Source organism: Vicugna pacos, chromosome 4 (genome assembly GCF_048564905.1).
Source record: "Vicugna pacos chromosome 4, VicPac4, whole genome shotgun sequence".
NCBI classification, from domain to species: domain Eukaryota; kingdom Metazoa; phylum Chordata; class Mammalia; order Artiodactyla; family Camelidae; genus Vicugna; species Vicugna pacos.
The window spans coordinates 44577541-44591129 of record NC_132990.1 but is presented as its reverse complement, the minus strand read 5'-3'; the positions used below and the strand labels follow the sequence as shown (position 1 = coordinate 44591129).

At 35.0% G+C, this 13589-nt stretch overlaps 1 long non-coding RNA gene across 1 annotated transcript in view; it reads left to right on the top strand.

Annotated features, from left to right (window-relative positions):
* The window catches only part of LOC140695856 (uncharacterized), an 89977-nt gene extending 76792 nt beyond the window's left edge, over window positions 1-13185 (top strand). The window contains exon 6 of the long non-coding RNA XR_012071686.1: window positions 12354-13185. This is a non-coding gene — a long non-coding RNA (uncharacterized lncRNA). The remainder of the gene's footprint in view (window positions 1-12353) is intronic.
* Window positions 13186-13589: the final 404 nt, after the last annotated feature.

Sequence of the window (13589 nt, the reverse complement as noted above, 5' to 3'; positions counted from 1 at the left end):
AGGTGATGCTTATCTACACAATAATCTTTCTGTAGTTCCCTAGTGGAACTGTTCTGGGAACTATTAGCATCATTGCCTTGCTCAACTCATCTGCAGTAAAGACAAACAGGTGCAGACACATTGGAAGGTAAAGAGGCCCAAACTGGTCAGGATACAGCTGACGTTAACCTATTGTCCCCCTGTTGTCCTACCAAGTCGTATGTGAAGTAGCATTCCGAATCCCAGTGCATTTTTGCAAAGTCATTGTTTTCATTTGCTGTGTCCTCTAGGTAAAGCTTGGTCCCTTTGAAGAATTGTACTAGTTGTATCCTTCTCTGATCTCAATTTGATATTATAATCCTTCTTTCACCAACACTACTTTGCATCCCCAGGGCCCCTGAGCCTACCCTGTTTTTTTCCCATAGCACTTTTCACTTTTAAAAATACTATATTCTTATTATATTTGCTATTTATTGTCACTACCACACTAGAATACAAGTTCTATAAGGGTAATGTTTGTTTACTACCTTTGGTTCATTGATGTAAACGTTGGCACATAGAAGGTATTCAGTAAGTATTTTCAAGTGAATGAATGAGTGAATGAATGGAAGTTTCCCTGGTTCAATCAAAAATATTCTAAGACTTATTTTCCTAACACCCTCTTTTCCCCTTCCAAATTCCATTTTGCCTCTGGCTACCTTGTTCCGGAATTTCATTCATTCTTCAACTGACCTTGTCAGCTTATTACATAACTGACCTCCTTCACAATTCTCAATTTCTTGAACCCTGACTCAGTGTCTTCTTCTTCTGGCATGATGTCTTTCTTGGCAAAAGATCTAGGTAATTTTCTATGTGTATTCCCATGGGCAGCCCTGACTAGAAATAGTGAGGTCTTATGGATGAATTTTGTTGAACATTACAAATTTTGCTTAACTGAAATTACTTAAAACCCAATTTAAAAATTATTTTTAAAAGACTTTGTCTTGTAAAAGTAATACATGCACAGTGTGATTTAGAAAAGAAGAAAATAGTTACCCATAATTCTACTATGAGATTAATCTCACAGTTCATATTTTAAATTGCATTATTTATTATTTTTCCTGTAACTGAACTAACTGCTCAGGTTAAAACTCACCAATTTATTTATAAAAACAGAGTTCAAATGATCACATTTTATAAAATCCTCCAAAGCTTACAAATAGATACAACAAGGAAAGGGATAAGAATAAGATGCCTGAAATTAGGAAAAAGAGAGTTTTTCATAATGAAGGGCAGACTTGCAAAGAGTTCTCTGACTCTAAATCACTATTAACCAAGTTGAACTTGTTCATATACAGAACTCGTATCTATAAAAAGAGTTTTGGGTGGAAATGATTTCAGAGAAAGTTAAGAGAAACTAAATTTAGGGCATATTAATCATACTGTTCAGTACTGCTAGGATGACCAACTATTGGTTTCCTTGGGACTGAGGACTTTCTTGGGATACTGGTCTTCCAGTGCTGAAACCAAGACAATCCCAAGCAAACTGGAGCAATTTGGTTACCTGGTCAATAGAGATGTTATTATGAATATCTTTAGGAGTAAATCTAAAATAGAATAAAATAAAATAAAATAAAATAAAATAAAATAAAATAAAATAAAATAAAATAAAAACCTACCACAGAATAAGGATAAAAAGAGGGACCGTATCTCAAAAGTAAATCTTTGGAATCTTTTTTTTTTCTAATTGAGGTACTGGTGATTGAACCCAGGACCTCATGCATGTTAAGCATGCTCTACCACTGAGCTATACCCGCCCCCTCAAAAGTAAATCAAAAGGCATGGTGGCCCAAGCTGATGTCAAGACTGCAGAAGCACCTCCATCTCATTCAACTGTAGGAGATGAGTGCTTATCAAAGTCTTTACATCTGCCAGGCAAGCATCAGCAATAAGGGAAGAATGTACTTCCAATGGTTTGGATTAACTGACAAGCAGGAAAAGCCCACTCTTCTCGAGACCCTGACAGGAACAGAATGGTTAGCTGTGACATGCAAAGCAGGCCTTGGACTGACTCAATCTTAAGTCAACTGAAAGAAAGAAAAGGATTGCACATTTTCTACCAAAATTGTTTGAGCAACCATGCCGTCCCTGGGTGATGTCTAATATGAAGGCAAATGAAAAGGGACATCTCTGAGGACTCAGAATGCCTCCCTCTTTGCCTTTGTTCACTAATTTCCATTAAGTAAGGAACTTTCAGAATGTTCCACCTAGGAAATCAAGTTAAAAGAAACTAAGGGAAAAACAAAGCTAGGGGAAAACCCCTTGGCTTTTGAGAGAAAAAGATAAATGAAAAATTGAAATTGAGATTTTCCCAAAAGTCAAAATTTCAAGGGTTAAAAGAAAAGAAGCTTATAGGGGTTATGACACTGTCATTACTAAAAGCTTTGTAAGAATGAGGTTTTTGAAATAATCTAAACAGTAGTTTCATGTAAGATATTACTGCAGTGCTGAACACGTGCCTTTTTAAGGAAATGGGTACTTATCCACTGTGTTAAATAAGTGGTGAAACAAGAATCTCTTCAACAGAAGCACTTGTCTACTTCAGGAATTCTCTTGAATATCACAACTCTACTAGTTATACTCACAATCAATAAAATATGAACAGGAACTTAAACACAGTCTGAACGCTAAAATCAAATGGATTACCCAACCTTGCTGAGTTCAAAATACCAGTTTCCCCCTTAAGTAATTATAGCAACTCATATTTGAGTTATCACTTTCAAATTTAGTCTCCTAACCATTTTGTGATTTAGGTGTTAAGATCATTCCCATTTTACACACAAGGGAACTGAGGCCAAGGATATCTGTGGCTTACTCAGGCTTTTGCTGCTAGTAAGTTCAGGGGCTAAGACTGCACTCAGGTTTTTGGCTTTGGATGTCATCCTATAAACATAAAGCAAACTCAGTTTAATCTGATAATCTTTTGACGATTAAGGAGACAGAACCTTTTCCAAGATTATCTCTGCTTTACATTAGTAGGCGTAGAAAGTTCTGGTCACTCACTTTAGCAACTGCAGTGGCCAGAGACTTACTACTTCCTTCATGTTGAGACACTCATGAAACCTCAGGGGTTGGAGCTGAAAAATCAGTTCCAGATGGCTGTAGGATAGATACTCCTGAAGGTTCTGCTGCTGTCAAGCCACCCCAACAGAAATGTCCTCAGTACTGATAAAGCTGGAGATAACACAAGCAGGCCATCTGTCCCAGCCACATGGCTTTCAATGAGGGAAATCTCTTAGGGTAAAATGAATGAAGATTAGGTTCAGGCAAAAGAGCACCCAGGATACATTTCTGTGTGTCTGCTGGTCATTAGCTAATTATGGATGAAGACAATTAAGACAAGTTTCCAAAAGTTACCCCATTTGGCAGGATTAGCTACTACTGCTGAACATGGAGAAATATGTTGAATGATGAGAAATCAATGTTGTTGACAAATCCGCTTCAAGGAAATCCAAATAAGCATCACCATAATTTTTTACTGGAATGGATTACTCTACTTTTTTCCAAATATAGTTGAGGTGGTTTCTGGTAAAAGGCGTAAGTGGAAAGAAAGGCAAAACCTGAACGTGGTGAGAAATGATCACTGCCGGCAGTCAATGTATTGCAACCAGCAGCTACAGAACTGTGATTGTAACAGGACTTAATCAAACTAGGGGCATTTCAAGCATCTGAGTCTGTCTTATAATCAAGAAAATGCTTAATAATATAATATTAGAAAGTCCAAAATCACTTGTTTTTTCTTTGATAGTGAAATCCATCCATGACTTCTTTCCATGAATTTCATCATGACATTATAATCACACTTGGAATCCTCAAAACCAGATTTCCAGGAACATGTGCAAGGAAATGAAAATTCTTACCTGGAGGTACCTACCTGGAAATGAGTCTCAGTGAGAGATGATTGTTGCAGGTGCCCTATTGATGTTCATTTGTTGTTGCATTTTGGCAGGGTTAAGAACATGAAGGCTAAAAGGAAATTTGTTTAAGGCTCCTGTACTTTGTTTACTTTAAAATAGAATGTGCACTTCTTAGTATTTGATTCCAAGAAGTCAAGCCACCGAGGGCTGACTCTTCAATATGCTTTAGAACCATCATTTAAACAAAGAATCTATTTAAGTTTCAGGTTGGAAGCCATATTCAATAGCTTAGCAGTGGTATTTCTGAATAGCTTCTCACTCCCTGCTGTTGTCCAACCTTTTCAGTAATAGAACTCCTTCTTGTCATCATTGTCAGAAAATGTGTTGGGGCATCAATAATCTGGCACAAAACAAGCAAGACTTCCAAAATAGTTCTTTGTGGGGACTTAAACCACTTTAAATCACTACAAGATGAACTCTAGGACCTCCTAGAAAAGAAGTTCCTCAATTTTGTCAGTTCACGGCAGCCTAGTATCTCAGTAACTTTTTCATGGTGTCCTTAAGCCAACAAACGAACAAACAAACAAACAAACAAACCCAACTCAGTAGTTGTTTATTAAATACTTAGGTCCAAACAACTTAATATACATTTATGTCCAATAACTTAGTAGCCACCTGAAAAAAGTAATACTGATATATTGATAGAAAAACATACTGTTTTACTCTTAGGTAACCTGAATTACTTACTAATAGGGTGAATGTACCCATGGTGCACTGCCTAACTTCTCAGACTTGGAATCAAATTGGACACTGCCACCCTCATTTCTTGGTCCACATTGATTTTCACACAGTGCTTGCTTTAGATCACAGCAACTGCTAATACCCAGCTACACAAAGTATGACATCATCAAATAAATTTAGTGTGATCTAATGTTGAAACTGTCAACTCTCTGCAGCTAGTAGTTTGCATGGTGTTCAAATTTCCTCTGACCATGTATTGCTATGTTCCCTTAACAATTTAGAATATTCTATTGTACAGCATGCTCAGGTCCTCTTCGTTAAGAGGTGGGGAGCTGTGGTTCTACAGAGTTGTAGTGACAATACCTGTGAGCAAATATAATAAGACTATTATTGAGATATTGTGTTCAACATACTGACCAAATTAAAAGCAAAAGCCATGCTGAGCATGTTCTCAGAAATCACTTGTCTGGATTAGACAGAGGATGTGGGCCTTGTGGATAGCACTGGTTGTGAAATTTTGAGATTGTTTTTGTCCTTAACAAAGGAAAAGGAACTATAAAAATAAAATCATGTCTGTAAGTGGCCTGGCTTTCTGTAAGGCTAGTTGGGGAATGTAGTAGAGATGTGTTAGACACTTTAGGGTATGCATCTGAAGTTTCTAAGTAAGGAGAACGAAGCTCTACTCATGCATGCTCCTTCTCTACCTTTTCCTTTGCATTTTGTCTCAATCTTTTTAGGTAGGTATTCTGTTCAAATAATTATGGATAATCACAAATCTAAAAATTGGCCTCCTTAACATGCAAGTCATATGAACTTCACCACAGGTCATCTCACAGTTTTGATGTTCCCTGAACAAAGGATTTAGCAGCAATTGGCATTAATGTCAAAGATCAAACCATAAAAACTGCACTGCTGAAGTCTAGACGTTCAGGGAAGTTTCATACTAACGAGACCTCATCTTGTCTATGTTTCGTTCTATTCACATTTGCTAAAGAACTCTGGGGTAAGCAATCAACTGATGAAAACAAGACCTTGGCAATGATTAACACCTAAGCTGGTTTTTCATTTTTAAAAAAAGTTTCATAGTGTGTTTTCAGGAGAGTTTGCTGGATCACATATGTGTAAGAAAACATAGCATTGTGATGTGAATGAATTTAATTTTTGCCCAGTTTGAACTGCCAGTTACTTTTGTGGTCTTAGGTCAAAGCCATTTTGCCTCCCCTGACCTCACTCCCCTCACCTGAAGGTACACTAGGGTAGGGTGTGGGTTAGCTGTCTCTAGGGCCTTTGGGTTCCAACACTGAATTCTCCTTGAACCTTCTGGTCAACGTGGATTTTTGATATCTTCTGAGGGACATAAATATCTTTGACTCAACCAAACAAATAATTGAATTAAAGGAAGAGGGCATTACTGCTGAGTTTTCAAAAACACTTAAAATTGTAATATAATTAAATAAACATAAACATAATTATATTTAAATGTAATATAAAATTTACCACTTTATTTCTAAGTTCAATAGTGTTAAGTACATTCACATCTTTGCATAACCAATCTCCAGAACTTTTTCATCTTGCAAACTGAAACCCTGCACTCATGTTAAACCATAACTTCCCCCTCCATCAACACCTGACAACACACTCCTACTTTCTGCCTCTATGAATCTGACTACTTTTGATACCTTTTATATAAGCAGAATCATTTATCTTTTTGTGACTTGCTAATTTCACTTGGCATGTCCTCAAGGTTCATCCGTGTTGGTACATATTGTAGGATTTCCTTAGTTTTTAAGTCTAAATCATATTTCATTACATATATAGACTATATTTTGTTTCTCCATTCATCCATTGATGGACTCCTTGGTTGCTTCTACTTTTGGCCACTGTGAATAGCGCCATTATGAACAACCTTTAACTACTGCTGAGTTTTAAAGGAGAGGAATGCATATTTATTTTCCCCAAGCCCCAAGAAAATTGCAATGTCAATACTCTTCTGACTTCATCTAGAGAGTTTCCAGAGGTAAGGGAAGTAGGTCACTGGGGGTGCTTAAACTCCATTCTAGAGGACCTGTGGGAGGATTATTTGAAATATCATTTCCAGATGTGTCTTAGGGCCAAAATGTATTTCCTTCTATTTTATTACCAGTCATTAAAGGAAACAACAGGGAAAGAGAAAAACAAAGTTATGTCTTCCAAAATGTGAAAGGTCTTTGCCATTGGGACAGTTTTATTGTGAACTCAAATCTCCCTAGACAAATCTCATTTTTAATTATTTACAGATCCAAACCTTTGTAAAAAGAAGTCTCTCAGGGATTTAAAAATTTTAGCTCCACTTATTATTCCATGTCCCACTTCAAAAGTTTTACACAAATGGATATTAATATCTGTGAATAATTTATATGTCTGGGTAAAGCCTGACTTTCTTTAAAGCAAGAGGCTCAAAACAAACTTGTCAGGGAAGTTTTTTGTTGTTGGTGGTGTTTTAATGAAAGGAAGTCACTCTTCAAGCCAGATTAAGGCTCTTACTTCTAGGTGTTCAATCACTAATTAAATACACAGAGTGTATATTTTTGACTCAGAAGCAGCAGTGTTGCCTGATAACTGAAGCCACTTCTGTACTTTCCATATTTGCATTTTATTTGTTTGTTTTTGTACATTCTGCTACCTCAAGTACTTTCTTCTCTAAGCAGGCTATATAAAGTTCATGTCGAGTGCACCTAGAAAATCTTTTGATGAAGAAAGGCTTTCAACATCACTGACAATATATTTTTTTAATCATATTCACATATAAAATTTTTGGAGAAATGTCATCAGGGGAATCCATTCCAAATTAGATGTTCACTTTGAAAAAGAAAATACAAGTTATATTAAAATAGGAAAATAAATCACTCAAAACCCATAATTTCCATTTTCCTGTACCTGTAGAAATATAGGTGTAGAGGTCCCATACATGCATTACACGAGGTAAAACTTCGTATTTAAGGCTTTTAAATCAACATTGTCTATAGAAATGTATTGTGAACCATATATGTAATTTAAGTATTTCTAGTAGCCACATTGAAAAACAAAAGGTAGAATTAATTTTAATAGTATAGTTTATTAACCCAAGATATTAAAAAAAAACTGCTTCAATATGTAAGCATATAAAAATTGTTAATGAGATATTATAGGGGTTTTTTTGGCATTAAATCTTCAAGAACTTGTGTATGTGTTACACTTAAAATACACTGCAATTTGAACTAGCCATAGTGGTCCACAGTTTCCATACTGAACAGCACGTGCAGTATTAGATGGCTATTTTCATTTACACTCTTTTGCCTTTCCTAACAAATTATATATATTTATACTTATATGCAATTTCTGTTTATATCATTTTTATTTATATATGCATTTAAAAATGTTCTAAACTTTTAAAAAGCTCAGTGTTCAGACATTGATGTGTATCTATCCTACTAAAACTTTCCTTACTTCACAAAGCAATTCATCACAGATTTCCTTTGAAGAGTGAGAGCTTCTGTTTATTTCAAATGATTTAATTTACAGACATGTAATTTTCAAACAACATTTTAAGAACAACACAAACACCATGTAAACAAAGAAACACCTGTCTACCCTTAGAATAAAAGAATCTAATTGTAACTTCAAACCTCAGTTCTCCTGAGAAATAGAGAGCAGGTGAAAAGTGACTCAGGGTAACATAACATCTGGAATACCTATTTATTGTGGTTCACTCTTCACTGTGAGAGGACAATTGCTTTACCTTTATTCAGATACTTAAATGGCACCTATTTTATTCAGTTCAATGTAGAGGTTTCCCTATGTCTAAAGTGTGAAAGATGTACCATATCTTCCCTTTGATTCCAGCATTAAACACAAAGACAGAAGGTTAAAACTGAACAACATAAATGTAAACTTACATGTTATAATTTTGGGCTCTTTGTAGAGAGAATGATCAAATGTTAAACTGGGATGTCATATATTTTCTCTGTCAGTTCACCTGGATTTTACAAATGAAAAAGACCCAGAATTACTGCTTGATTTGTAGATGATCACACAGAGATTCAAAATCAAGCCTCCAATCCTTTTATTTTACAGAGTTAGTGTTACCCCCTTCCTCCCTGTTCTTCTTTCTATCACCTATATTTCTTTTAATCTCAGTTTTCTTTGGCTGTCATAGTAAACGTCAAGCCCATTGGATAGTGATCATATTAACCCAGATGGTTTTAGGCTTGTTGATATTCTCAGTTTAAGTCTCATAAGGACTCACCATTTGTCTAGGCACAATTGGCAAGTTTTGATGTCTTCCAAGACATCCCAAATTCATATATTTCTATTTCTATTTCTATTTCTACCAGACATGCTCTAGGGACATTAAGCAATCAACGAGCACAAGCAGTGAGACTTTGTTATGGGTAAAAAAAGCAGAAGAAAGGAATTCCCAAAAGAGATAAACAAGGAGATGTGAAAATGCTTGGCACATGGAAGAAGGGACAGAGTCCACTGCCAGTGGCCATTGGGGTGTGTCAAGGAGTGGAGACAAAATAGCTGAGGAAGGAGAAGAGACAGTTTGTGAACGGTCTTGATTGCTGGATTAGCTACTAAGTTTGCTCTGTAGATGGGGAGAACCAACCACTGATCTGTGTGTGTGCACATGCATGTGCATGAACAGGTGTGTGTTTGAAGCAGAATGGTTGTTAGGCTGAGTTGAAGAAAAATAATTGAGTTAACAGAAGAGCAGAGGGATTTGAAACAGGAAGGCCAGATGAGAAAGGAAGATTCTGTTATTGCAAGGAACTATACAAGGAAGATTCTGTTATTATTCTTATTTTACAGTTAGGAATTCAAAGAAATTAAATAACTTGTTCAGCAATGTATGACTGGTTTATATCAATTACTTCTGAGCAGTCTTTCAAAACCATATATTGAATGAAAGCTTTGAGCATCCTTTTCCAATATAGTTAATTTATACACTTATATTACACATTTAATCCATTGAATCCTTGATTTGTTGTTTTTTGACTTGTTCTTATGGAAATATTTTCAATGGTTGAGCTTAAAGTTTCTCCTAGAGATAATTACTTCATCTGACATACTACAAGTGAGAGAAATGAGGCACAGAAGCCAATAACAAAATAGCTACTCAAGTTAGTGGTAGAGTTCCTGTTAGAAACTCAGGATTAGAACCCAGATTTCCAATGCTCATTGTTTTCCTTTCAGTTACACAGGCTACCTTGCTGGTGGCTCAATATGTAAATTTCTTGAGTGTACAGATAGTACTTTACCCACTTGTTAATGTGATTGGCTATATAATTATTTACTAAAGTTTACATGAGTATGATAATTATTTAGGATGGTGGTTTGCACCTCTGGTTCTATTAGCATCACTTAGGGGAACTTAAAAACAAATACTGAAATCCAGGCCCTCACTCAAAGAGGTTCTTCTTAAATCATTGTGGAATGGGCGATCAGACATTTATATTTTCAAAAAGCTACTCAGATGATTCTCATATGCAGCCAGGGTCCAGATCTCTGACTAAGACCTATTCAGACTCAATACCTGTCTTAGAGCAACTAGGAGAAAACATTATTGTAAATATTAGGCCTGAAATTGTTATGAAATTGTTCTTGAGCTGTATCATAAAAGTAAAAGATAGATAAGATACAGAGTGTCTGAGAAATGCTATTCAAAGGAGTGATTTAATAGATATATATTTAATCTTCTACTTTATAACTGAAGAACACATAGTTTTGAAATGACTATGGAACATATAAAAATTATCATATTGTAGGCTTTCAAAATAATAAAAATATAAAGCACTTAGTGATAAATCTAAGAACTATGTGGAACCAGCAATGAAGGCAACCAAAAAACTTTTCTGATGGGCATTAAAGAAGGGTATAATAAAAGGAACATTTCATGTTCCTGGATGGAAATGTTCCATATTAATTACCAGTTGTCTCCAGTTTATTTTGAGAATGTAATCCCATTAAAAATGACCTTTTTGGTGGGGCTGGAAAAATGTCAAATTTATTTTATAGTTAATATATAAAAATAAACAGGTAAGAACATCAAAGCAAATTTAGATACAGAAGAAGAAGATTGCAGCTGTTAAAAAACACTACATAGTTAATTGAAACAGTAGGTACCATGCAAGAACAAACAGATCCACAGAACATAAGAATCTAGTATATTTAAATGGCACCATTTCAAATCAAGGGAGAAAGGAAGCATATTTAAAACCAATTTAAAGAAATTGGTTAATGATTTGGAAGAAAATTATATCCCAACATCATGCTACACTAAAATAAGTTCCAGACGTATTTAAAGTTAAATGTAGAAATAGAGCTATTAGACAATTAGAAAAAATAGTAGTGACAATCTGATACTAGTCAGTATATAGGCATTTCTAACCTCAAAAGAAAAGCAGAAAATAATTTTGACTACATAAAATATAAAACTCCAGTATATCCAAAACACATCATAAATGAAATTAAGAAACAATAGGCAAGCTATAAGAAACTTTGCAACCAAATATCAGAGGGTATATAAAGAGTTTTTATGAGTCAGTAAGTAAAGTCTTTGTCAAAGAAATATCAGAGTTAAGTCAAAGTTATGTTTTTTATAAGTAAAGTTATGTTCATTACAAGGCTATTCCTAATAAAAAACATGAGAAAAACCTAGAGTCAACAAATTAGAGAACAGTTACATAAATTGTGGTAAATTCTAAAAGAATAATTTTCAAGAAAGTAAAATCAAGAATCTCCTGCAAATATAAAGTGAACAAAGATTAAAGATTTTATTCTACTTATTAATTAATGAGGAAATTAGTAAGATGTTAAGACTGGCTCAAAGAGCACTTGAGGAGTTAGTATTTATCAACAATTTGATAAATGAATATTAATATAATAATATTGGTTTCATTATTAAACTGGTTAATATCCTAAATGGCAATACATTTCTAAATTTTGGAATTGTATTTCCTCTTGGAAAAAAAATTTGCATCTCAACTGGAAAAAAAATTTACAAGTTAACATAAAACTTCAGTAATTCCAGAACGTTTCTTAAACAGTAAAGAATAAGTTGAATAAAGCTTATTCTTAGAGATAATCTTTGGGAGGATTTTGTCCTATTTAACATTGAAAGGGTGTGCCATATTTTTGCAGTATTTCCAAGTTTTATATATTTTTCTTAATATGCCACATATGGAATAATAGAACTCATTAAAATTTGTAGCATAGATGAATAGTTTGGCACATGGAAAAAAATGTTCACACTATTCTGGTAAATGGAAAAGAGAGAAGATTAAGAAAATATTATGTACAGTTTGATCCAAGTTTTAAAACCAATGGGTAAAAAGTTTGGAAAATAGGTACACAGAAAACCATATTCATCAGAATGTTAATAGTGGGACTTCTGGTTTCAGCTCTGGTATGTAAGGAGTATGGAAGTCATCACTCCCTTTCTTACAGCAAGAAAAAGCCAAACAAACCGGCCCAACCAAGAACTGAGGTTGCAACCAAAATTGCAGGTCAAATCATTACCTTGAAATCTGAAGAGAAATGCAAATCCAGAGTCACAGCTAACATTTGCTTACCTGGAGCAGAGGCCTCTGGAGCCATAAACTGGTAGAATTTTTCACTGGTAATTTTGACAAATTGTTGGAAGCTGAGTGTGAACTGATGTGAGAATAAAAAACTCATGGGGGGTCATGGTCTTGGTTTAATGAATTTTGCTTGCAGGAAATCCACTCGTTTCTCACAATGAAGACCCAAGAGTGATCTACCTTATGACTCTGGCAAGAGAAGGGACGACTAATCATTATGAAATACACCCAGAGGATTCTCCATAAGAAAGGCCCAGACTCCTGGGAAAAAGTCTTTATCAGAACTTTATTCCAGCTGGGGGAAAAGATGTCCTCCCACTCTCATTCCCTCTAGACTTCCTATTTCATTGAAGGGAGTTTAGCAAAAAAAGCTATCCCATTGGAGAAACATTTGTGAAGGTCATGGACCACAGAAAGAGGCTCACTAAAAAACCGAGATTCTGTCATAAGATTATAGAACATTTCTTCTCCCTCATGTCTTACCAGGACACCAACTTGGCTCCAATCTAATAATGGTGGATTACAGCAGAAAGAGCTGCAAGACACAGACTCCCTGAGGAGGAATATTTAGGGAAGCCCAAAGTTAAGAGGGGAGAAAAAAACAAGGATACAAGCAGAACTTAAAGACTCCGACATCTACAAGCTACAATAAATACTAAACACAGCCCAGCCCCTCGTCAGATTAAAACCCCTAGACCTCATACTAAAGGACTGTTTACCTCAATTCCTATTACCTAATGGCTTTCAACAGAATATTTCAAGGCACATCGAAGGGCAAGAGAAGACACAGTCTGAAGGGGCAAAGCAAGCATCAGAACCAAATTCAGATACGAGACATGGGTGTTAGAATTATCACACAGAGAACTAAAAGTTATTAGAATTAATATGTTAAGGGCTCTACTGGAAAAAGTAGCAGGTACAAACTGAAAGGAAAATCTGAATCAAGTATGGACTTTTAAAATAATAATGTATCAAGGTTAATTCATTAATTATAGCAAATAAACTATACTAATGTAAGATGTTAATAAGAGAAAGTGAGTCTAGGGCGTATGAGAACTCAGTCCCATCGTCACCATTTTTCTGTAAGTCTGAAACTATTGTAAAATAAAAAGTTTGTTTAAAAATATTAATAGTGGTTTTCTCTGCCTGGTGTTGTTATGGATCATTGAAAATACTTTCTCTTTGTATTTTTGAGTGTTCTGAATTGGTTATAATATACTCATATTACTTCTAAAACCAGAAAAAATGTTTTCTTATATTAGAAAGTACATATTTTGTTTTTAAAAAAAACTACTTTCAGATTGTTTCTTCTTTATTTGTTTGTTTGTTTGTTTTCTTCCAGTTACATAACAGGCTTCCTGAGGGTAAGGCT